General features: G+C 32.2%; 1 protein-coding gene across 3 annotated transcripts in view; it reads left to right on the top strand.

Moving 5' to 3' along the window:
- The first annotated feature begins 1799 nt into the window (after nt 1-1799).
- Nucleotides 1800-11228, top strand: part of LOC108745228 (calcium release-activated calcium channel protein 1) — a 35565-nt gene continuing 26136 nt past the window's right edge. The window contains exon 1 of one of the 3 annotated variants that reach the window (XM_018481368.2): nt 1800-2361. The gene's annotated coding sequence lies outside the window, so the exon portion shown is untranslated. Of the gene's footprint in view, nt 2362-3963; nt 3983-5883; nt 5933-11228 lie in introns of those variants that run through there. The other 2 variants (XM_025978503.1, XM_025978502.1) reach the window with 2 other exon arrangements.

Genomic DNA, 11228 nt, shown 5'->3' with positions numbered 1-11228 from the left:
AATTGTTACAGTCAAAAAACAAAGAGTTCCTATATCGGTTCAGCCGTTTTGAACATATACCTTTTTTGATTTCCCAATTTATTCGAAATTTTTATGATCTCGGACTAATAGTAAGAGAAATATCTGACTTACGACACAAAAAATTGCGTCTTGACACTAGCTATTAACTTTTTTAAATAAAAAATTTATCATGAACAAAATCTCATTAGTTTAACAGTAATTAATTAATTAGTCAAGTAACTTTATCAAATGATAATACGTTATTATTGTACAAAGCAAAACTAAATAATAAAAAAAAATAAACTGTTACATTTACAGATATCTAATATAGGTAAATTAGATTAGATAGAAAAACTGTCTTTCTAGCTTCTAGCATTCTAGCGGGCAATAATAGAGAAAACGATAGAAAAAGGAAAGAGTGCATACATAGGATTTGAAGATTTAAAAAAAGCTTTTGAGAATGTTAAATGGGACAAGATGTTAAATATACTTAAAAATGTAGGGATGAATTACAAAGATAGAAGAGTGATACTTAGTTTGTATAAAGAGCAACAGGCAGTTATAGAGCTGGGGATGCAACGTAGAGAAGTAAATATTAGGAAGGGAGTCAGGCAGGGATGCACACTGTCACCGCTACTTTTTAATCTATACATCGAAGACGCCATCAACATCATTAAAGACAGTACAACTGTAGGGATAGATGTGCAAGGGCAAAAGATTAGTATGCTTAGATTTGCAGATGATATAGCAGTATTAGCATCTAGCAAGGAGGACCTAGAGATAGCTTTAAATAAAATGGAAGCGGTACTGACAGAACAGTACTGTATGAAAATAAATAAAAGTAAAACAAAAATACTGATATGCAAGGGAAGAAAAAGTAGGGAAAGAGCGAATATAAATATAGGAGACGAAAAATTAGAAGAAGTGGCTGATTATAGGTATCTAGGAAGTCAAGTCAGGACGGAAGGAGTAGTAGAGATATAAATCAGAGGATAGTGCAGGGTCGAGTCGCCTTCAATAAAAAGGAGTCACTTCTATGCTTGCAAACAGTTAATTTAGAAATTCGAAAAGGATTATCAAAGGGGTGTGTAGAGCACGGCGCTGTACGGGTGCGAAACATGGACGGTAGGCGCTGCGAAAAGTCATGAAAGTCTAGTCAGAGACATATTAGATGCAGAAACTGGGAGTTGGGAGGGGTAGAGGTAGGCCTTTAATTACTGTTCGCAAATAGTTAAGTTAAATGTGGGATGTTCTAGTTTTAGGGAAATGTGAAGATTAGAGCTCAGGATAGGAAAGAGAGGAGGTGCGTGTCTAGCCAGTCTTAGGACTGACGACCTTATGATGATGAAGAAAAACGGTAATTTAGGAAAAAAAGAAACTTTAAAACCAAATTTGTGCAGGTTTTTCATATTTTTCATAAACGGTAAAAGATGAAATTTGTTCTCCCATCATGTGCTCCAATGATTTTAGGAAAATACAGACCAGGAGAAAATGGCTTATTTTTCAGCTAGAAAAATACACCAACTATTATTAATAAAATATTTTGAATTGAATTCAAGTTTTATACGCATCGATTCATACTTTGACCCGGACTATCCAAGCACTAACGCAAAAAGTGTTTGTGTCATCAATACCAAATTCCGAGCGAGTGCTTAACGATTATCTAATAACAATATTACCTATGTGTATACAAGCTCTACTAACTTAACTAATTATCATCATCGGAACGCAAACGTTCATACAAAAACGCACACCTCCAAGAAGGAGGCAATACTTCCAAGAGCCGCTGCGAAGAGGGGATTTAACCAGGTTCACGGTGTACGCGATGGTCAAGTTCAAATCGCGAAAAGCCCACAGTTGACATCATTCGAATTTAACGCTTCAATACCGCAGCAAGTTCTTATTACCGTTCGTTAATTACAAGAAGTTCATTTGTACATTAGCTGCGAACGAAAGAGCTTACGCGGCGTCTAATTCCGCATAGTAACCGCCATTGCGCTTTTTTTTGTGATTGCTGTGTGTTCAGTTGGCAGCAGTATGACACTTGATCTACATAAATAACAAGGTGTTTAAACCGTGCATATAGTTTAACAACAATTGTTTTATCATTGCCCATTGTTTCAACCGAAATTCATTTAGTTGGCGCGTTGGAGTATCAAAGTGAAGAACTACGTACTTGCAGCAGTAGTCGCGGTTTCGTTTTTTTTTCTTTTTATTGACTCAACTGTGCATCCCTGTTCTAATTAAACAATGTTAACGATGATTGTCGCTAACGATAAACTAATAAGCTGAAGAAAGCAAGGTGCAGGGTACTTATTGGATTTGACAAAGTTTGGGACTATTGAATTCGTAAAATTTTCGGTGAGTTTAAAAATTAATTTCCTAAGTCGCATTTTGTTTTGAACTGTGGGATCTTTTAACACAATAAAAAATAAAAAAAAATCTAAAGAAAAAACAAAGTATTGTTAGGAAAAGTGTGAACAAAAAATTAAAAAAAAAATACATTTTCCTCGACTTTAATAACAATATACAGAACAAAATTGTATTTTTGAGGAAACACTACAATATGTATACAAAACCCTAACCTACCCTCATTGAACGTAATTCAACCATAATGTTTTTTCGTTTTACTTATTTGTATGTTATTTTTACTTAAAAATACATGATTCTCTATATATTGTTATGATCTACGTTAGGGTAGGTCATTTTTTTTTTCAGTTTTTCGTAATAATACGAATGGTTATTTAAACTATACAACCCTATTTTTCTCTAGAAAGTATCTTAGTTCTTGTGGTTCTGAAACGTCCCACGCTTTTTAAAAACAGTGCAATTGTTCTTATTTTTGTTACAATATTTCAAAAAAGTAAGCATACATCATTGTTTTAGAGTCATTTATACAAATCCCAAGAATTAAAACATTGTAGCTATTTACGAAAAAGTTGGAGCCCTGTTTACTTATTAATCCTAATAATCCATAAAATTTTGGTGCAAGTAATGTTGTTTATCCAAAATAATCTATAAATCTATGCTTGGCATTATAAGTGTCATTATAATAAATAAAAGCTATCGTTTTTTTAATGTAATTAAAAGTTGTAATTTCAAATCGTCACAAAAACATGCTTGTACTTCTAATCCGAACGTTAATAATCCATTCAATGAGTTTTGAAGTTTTTGATTGCAAAAGTCTAATGTCTGCCTTTTGGTCTTGTTAATTGATATGCCACGTTACACTAATTTAAGTCTTTACCAGTCTTTTATTCACATAATTATTGAAATAAAAGGAAATGATAAAACGAAAAAAAATAAACGTTTAAAATACAGGTACGGTATTAAATCTTCTAGGTAGGTAGACACACGAAAGATTAGTTAGAGACACTAATAAGGAATAATGCAATGCATAGGAAAACCTAGATTATATTATTCTCTAATGTAGATAGGTTGTTCTAGTTTTTAAGAAATGCGAAGATTGTAAGATATCAAGGAGCGCAGAGTGGAGGTACAGCCCAGTCATCAAATTGACGACCCTACGATTTTCTTTTTGTTATCTACATATTACCAGCACATTGTTTTAAATACAAAGCATATATTCAATATTAATGATCAGTAAAGATGGTATTTGGAAAACTCTTTTTACAGAGGATAATACTACTGTTACCGAAATTTTTTTGCAAAATATTAAACTTCCTGACTACTATTAAGGCCTTAATTGATAAAACAAACATTGAACCCCTTTTTCACCCCTTCAAGGATTGAATTTTAAAAAATCCTTGTTTAGTGCTCGCCCCTACGTTAAGAACATAAAGAAAGCTTTTAAACTCGAGGGTTTGGACTGTAAATTGATGTATCAGTTTATCCTCTAATACACATGCATATATTTATACAGAAAATTCCATCTTTTTTTTTTGACAACCGCAATTTAATTGTATTTCAGACGATACAACGTACTTTCCTTACCTCAAGATTCTACGAACAAAAAATTAAGGTAAACATCACTTAACAGAGGTTACATCACAAATACTTAAACAATTATTTATAATGATTTCTTCTTATTTACTGCCACATAGCTTTTCGAAAAAAAAAAACTATTGGTATTAAAGATTTTCCATTATCCACTGCGTTAATATTTCCCATTACTGATTATTTTTATTACTCGTTAAATATAAAAACATTTATATTCAGTATAACAGAAGCTTCGTTTGTACAACCCTCTTATATCGTACGTTCGTATGTAACACAAATTACCGCTTGAGCTACCAATCAAACATGACATATTTTTTGTCTCGGAAAAACTTCTCAGAAGCGTCAGAAATTATTATTGATTAATGAGGAATTGATGTTAAGTAATAATAAAATCATTTGGACAAAAAATTAAAATCGTATCCTGTTTATTGACTTGCATGAATTCGGAAAAGAAATCCGCTACATAAAAGTACAGGCGAATGTTAATTATTTCTTATTTTTAAGCCGAACGTTTCTGATTAATTAAAAATTAAGTAATTAAGGCTTACATCCTTCACAGTGACAGATTACCATGAATAAAACACTGCAGAAAAATACCCAATTGTTCACTTACATAAATCAATTTCATAATTTGCGTACCTGAATTAATTAATTATTTCTTTGAATCGACGTAAATGGTCCAATCAACTTGTATTCAAACAAATTTACTTTTTTAATAGATACTTACGAACACTAAAATAGAAATCATTTTTATACCTGTACCTATCTACATTGGCAATGAACGAGAAGCAAGTGTAAATTCCTTATTACAACACTCCTTCAGGTGAGGTGCGTTATCACGATTATTTAATTTTTTATCTAATTTAATTACGAGGAAACGGAGGCATACGATATTAATAACGCGCCATGCTGCGACAGTTTTTTGTACTTTCTAATTCATACCGATTAAAGTGCAAGAGTTGTCAATAGTTACATATAAAAAATTGAAGCGATTCGTACATTTTTAATACGTCTTACACACTCCACAGGAATTATTTTTTAAAAAATAATAAAGAAGACTCATCTACAACTAACTTATATCTCCTAAATGCAAACAGTTGTGCTCGAAATTGATTATCTATCGCTGCGACTGACTTTTCCCGATTATCTATATATATAAAAGAAAGTCGTCTTAGTTACACCATTTATAATTCAAGAACGGCTGAACCGATTTGGCTGAAAATTGGTGTGGAAGTTGTTTACAACCGGGAGAAGGACATAGGATACTTTTTATCATGTTCCACGAGAAAAACGTGGTATATGTAAACGCAACTGACATGGAATGACAAAACGCAACTGACAGCAAAACGAAAAATTTATAAATCAACTCATCAGTCTAGCCGTTCATTTGTTAAAAATGGTACAACAAAACGTACTGACATGGAATAACAAAACGCAACTGACAGCTAAACGTAATGTTGACTATGGTTTAGTATGGTGTTTTATTTATAGTCAGATTTACCTGAAACTTGGCTTTCATGCTTTTTCATACAAAATTAGTGTCATACATACCTATTTCAACATTTTACAAAATTCTACCTCTTTAGGAAGCTGAAACGATTTTGCAAAGATTGCATGTTTGTTTTTGGTCCGATTTACTTGAAACTGGTTAAAAAATTCAATCTCTGTTGGGATGGATGAGTGTTGAAGAGGAGTTGCAATGTTTAAATGGAACATATATTATTTGTGGTCAGGTTTACTTGAAACTTGGTTTTAATGGTCTCATTTAATTTCTGAAAGATCTACCTCGACATCTTAAAAAAGGGGAAGGTGTTACAATGTTTGTTTGGGACATACTGTATTTGTGGTTGAATTCACTTGAAACTTGGTATATCTGCTGTTTGATATTATTAATCAAATGAAAAGAGGTTGCAACGTTTCCTTTTTATTGGATTTGACAAAGTTTGGGACTATTGAATTCGTAAAATTTTCGGTGAGTTTAAAAATTAATTTCCTAAGTCGCATTTTGTTTTGAACTGTGGGATCTTTTAACACAATAAAAAATAAAAAAAAATCTAAAGAAAAAACAAAGTATTGTTAGGAAAAGTGTGAACAAAAAATTAAAAAAAAAATACATTTTCCTCGACTTTAATAACAATATACANATTTTGGTAATTTTTAAAAATCAACCCTTAAGGATGAAATGTTGTTGCTCCGTTTGTATTTGAAATCTATGATGGCGACATTACATAAAATTAAAACGCTGTAAAGGTGAATTGGGAGTTAAAAGGTTTTATAGAGAAACAATATTAATTTCTGCGAGCGAAGCCGCGGAAAAAAGCTAGTAATTAATAAAAATTAAAATGAAAAACGAAAATTTGCCTAAATGTTAAAGCTATATTTACTATTTATCCCACTAGCCCGTTGCTTCGTAAAAGAAAATAATAAAAATTACAATTGGACCCGAATTTGTAAAAATAAAATCCCAGCAGAAATAAATTTACTCTTTGTAATAATACTACTCGTAATAATTAAGAAACTTCAAATAACATTTAAAGAAACATGTCAAAATTGAGTTTATTACACGTTATCTAATAAATTTTACGATTTCTACGGCAAATTTAGTCATTTACGTTGTTTTCTCCGTGTAAAAAGAAACAGTAAGCCCAGTGAGTAGTATCAACTAATCGTGAACTTATTTACAATGAAATAGCAATAAATATTATACTAATTAATAGTTAAAACCTTTCCATTGACAATGATAAAAAAAGAACTTCTAGACCACGAAAAAACTATTACCCTGTATGGGATACAAGTATCTGATTACGTTGATTTTTCAAATTTGCCCTAAAGTTACGTATACATTACTTTATGATTAACAAATATAGAATTTTTACAAACAGGCAGTTAATTAATTAAACCGTATTATTAAGAAATTTTAATTGTATAAATATGACGAAGAAATATGTAATTTATGAACTTAAAAATCGAAATCAATGGTCAGCTTTCACTTGACGTTCTTCTTTTATTAATTAAAATTGCAATCANATTATGTACATAAGTAATTACTAACATAAAATATTTGTAAAACTTCTTCATCATTATATTATTATTATGCAGTTTTTGCAATGACTCTGCCGTTGCGAGTTTGCAATCCTAATTTGGAACATGACATTAATATAATTAAACCATTGTAGGACGTAACGAAATTCTTTCTATGTTTTGCCAACAATAGCGGTGTAATAATCATGATGTAAAACAACAGAAAAGCGTCCAAGTAACATAAAAAATAAACAAATAAATACGACAACAACAACCGGTTGTTATACTTATCGATTGAAGCATTCCAGAATAATAGTATTTTTAAGTCTGCCTTCAAAATTGTATAGGTAACTACGAGCCCGCATTATATAATTTTCTTTGACTAAAACTATTTCTATATTTGTATGCACGTGCCTAGGTATGCAACTTATGAAATTTAATGTTGCTATTAAAACAAAAACAACACAAACTGGTATGCTCATGTAGGTATAAAAATTACGTACATGTTGAATTTAATACACCTGTTAAAGAAAGTGTGATATTACGCTCATTACACCTTATTTTATATGAGTAGATACGTTAATTTCTCTTTTTCGAAATGTTTTCGTTTTCCTGCTTAGGAAAAGGTGTGTAAAAAGGATTAAGTAACATGTTTGTAATATCTAGGCATCTCCAATAAATTTTCTGTAACTGCACCATCAAACGATTAAAACACATTAACTTTCCTATATTTGTGGTGCGGTTGATGTAGTAAGATTATAGAGATCATTAAAAACTTACGTACAAAATGTCGTGCTGGAAATTATTTACAATTGCAAACGATACATTTTATCTGTACTAATAAAGCATGCGACTTGCCATCTAATACAATAGTTACGCAACCAACACACATATCCAAAAATGAATAATTAACGTGATACCGGCACCATTGGACCCTTTTAATAACACTACAGGGTGTCTAGCACCAAGTCAAAAAAAATTCCCGGCTACTATTCTTAACTTTCCTGGTTATATCATTTTAGCTCATCATGCTTATGCGAAAAAAAAATCAGCCCCTTTTTTTCGGTTTTCCTGTTTTGTTTGTGTACACCTTATAGTCCAAGACCCCAGAGCCGCCAGACATTACTTACATTCTGAGTAACAAAATGGGTATGATTTGAACGTACGGGTTGCGGAGATGGATGATTTTAACCCCTTATTTTGTGGAAATCATTTCACAAGTATCCGGCTCGAAAGACCAAAAATGTTTCGCCTCTTATTACGAATATTTTTCAAAGTACCTTGAGTTGGTAGTTGGATTAACGTTTAAAGTCAAGGTGGTTCGTCAATATATCAGACAGTTTACCATGAAGTTAAGGTTAAATAAATAGTTAGGTACCTACATGAATTACTATAGCAACAAAATGCATAACCATCAGCATGAAGAACTTATGTCTGCAGTAAAAAAAAAAATGCAGCAAAAGTTGTTATTACAGAATTATTAATCACTGTCACAAACATGCTTCATCATATATAATTGTAGTTACGGACAATGCATCAGAAAAACATCCATAACAAATACTTCTATTTTTATTAACACAAACAAATTAAGCTGTTAAGCAGAAAAGCGGTGGTAAAATTTAATTGCGCAATTATTTCTAATTCAATTCATTAAATGTAACGACTTATTATTATATTTTCGATTACACGATTAACTGGACGGGGGCGTACATTGATATACCTAGACCTTCGTCAAATGTAAGGATTTTATCGAAAGCTATCGCGAATGCGAAATTACTTTTTTTACTTTGATTCGCAGAAAATTAAGCATTACCTATTGGCTTTAAATCACCTAATTGCTTTGGCGAATTTACCGAAATGTTTAATGTTTTGTGACTATTTTTGAAATTCATACTCCATTATCTACCACTGAAACACCATTTATTAACAAATTTCTTGTTAAATGTTAAAGTTTGCATAAAATTCATTCCTAAATCTGTATACGTTCTAACAGGAAGATATAACACTTGTCTACTTCGGAAGACAGCAACAACTTAATACCTTTATTTCAAAATTTTTAAAAGAAAGAATAGCACACCTATTAGAACAATTTTGCCAATTGGTTTTTCTTCTAAATTGCTAACGTGTAACTATACATATATTTCAAACGTGTTTTAGTAACAGATCACGATTTATGTTTCTCGTTACTCCATCTGCGTCATTAAACACAACTTTTTAAAAGAATAGTTTTTCACTTCTATGTTCGCTAACGGTTAATTTAGAAATTGGAAAAAGATTGTTAAAGGATTATGTTTGGAGCATCGCGTTGTACGGGTGCGAAACATAGACAGTTGGCATGACGGAAAAGAGAAGGTTAGAATCGTTCGAAATGTGGTATAACAGTCGAATGATGAGGATACAGTGGATAGAGAAGGTTAGAAATGAAGAGGTATTGGAAAGAATAGGAGAACAGAGGACTCTATGGAAGTCAATAAAAAATAGGCGAGATATGTTGGTAGGACACCTTCTCAGGCATGAGGGTCCGGTCAGAGACATATAAGAGGCAAAAACAGGAGTTAAGAAGAGTAGACTTAAACCCAGATTAGATTACTGTTCGCAAATAGGGATGTTCTAGTTTTGGGGAAAAAGCCTAAAATTACCTATACAAAGTAAGGATTAGGTCCTTCTATTTAGTTTAAAAAAATAAACAAACATCTATTGGATCAACTTTATAAATTAACATTGCGACAGTAATAGAGAATTTATTTTAGTAATTTAAAGCTGAAATGTGATAATTTTAACTACAAACATATAGTGACAGACACAGCATTTACGTTATACAACTGACACGCGTCAACAGGATGAAAAACGTTCAAGGATTCGTTCATTTCCAAATATTCACCGTAAATAATGTTATAAAATTAATTTGATAGGAAATTCACTTATCCATCGATCACTGCGCTACTTTGATCTTTTTTTTTATAAGGTCCTAATAGAATCACAAACACCCTGTGTACTCCCGTTTTGTTACACAGGAAATAGTATAATTGTCCCATTTTATTTTATTATGTTAGGTTTTTATAATTTATCGTCCAACAGGTGTTCGTATTCTGTTAGAAAAACTACGCCGATTAATTATTGTAATGTTTAATTCAAAAGAAATAAAGAACAATCTAACAGTCTATGTTAATATTTGTCATTAAATATTAATTAAATGCCTCCTGACTTGCGACAAAGATCAAACACTGATCGTCAGCAACTACCTTTTATACTCCATTCAAACATTTGCAACATCTATAGTCTATTCACTCTGATGTGACACAGTTTACTAAACCAGTTCTACTGGGAACACTCACAGATGTAAAAACATATTGTAAAATGCGAATTTCAACTCTAAACTGAATGGTCCCTGATTTACTCGGGAAGGACATCGATTGGGATCCAGGTCTGTCTGTCCTCATCCAGATTTTTTGTATATACATAATCTTTCACTTCTTTTCTATCATCGTTTTGTCAATCTCATCCGTAACTCCTCAACATACCATAACACATTACACATTAAAATAGACGGGAAACCGTCTTCTACCACAGGAGTGACTAATTGACATTTTTGCGGGTAGCGAGATTCATTGGTGTTTTACAAAATATATTTATTTTATGATGGTCGTCGATTTTCAGTATCTAGGAAGTCAGATAATTCAAGACGGAAGGAGCAGTAGAGATATAAAACAAGTCGCTTCTCTGCTCGCGAAAGGTTAATTTAGAAGTTCGAGAAGGATTGTTTAAGGTGTATGTTTAGAGCATGGCGCTGTACGGGTGCGAAACATGGCCAGTGGGCACGGCGGAAAAGAAAAGGTTAGAAGTGTTCGAAATGTGGTGTTACAGGCGAATGATGAGGATACCGTGGATAGAGAAGGTTAGAAATTAGAAAGAATAGGAGAATATAGGACTCTATGGAAGGCAATAAGAAATAGGAAGATAGGTTAGTAGGACACCTACTCAGGCATGAAAGTGTAGTCAGAGACATATTGGAGGCAGAAACGGAAGTTAGAGGGGTAGAGGTAGACCTACATTAGATTACGGTTCGCAAATAGTTAAGGATGTGGGTTGTTCTAGTTAACTTCCCATTAGGAAGTTATTGTAATTGGGTCGAAAAGTGAAATCGGAATTTTCATTATATTTCCACGTTTTAACATATTAGTAGCATGCTAGCCAATTTTTTTGATGATGTGTGTATGTACGTACGTACGTACGTACGTACGTACGTA

The sequence above is a fragment of the Agrilus planipennis genome, unplaced genomic scaffold (genome assembly GCF_000699045.2).
Source record: "Agrilus planipennis isolate EAB-ADULT unplaced genomic scaffold, Apla_2.0 scaffold6, whole genome shotgun sequence".
Lineage (NCBI taxonomy): Eukaryota > Metazoa > Arthropoda > Insecta > Coleoptera > Buprestidae > Agrilus > Agrilus planipennis.
This window is presented reverse-complemented; position numbering and strand designations above follow the sequence as displayed.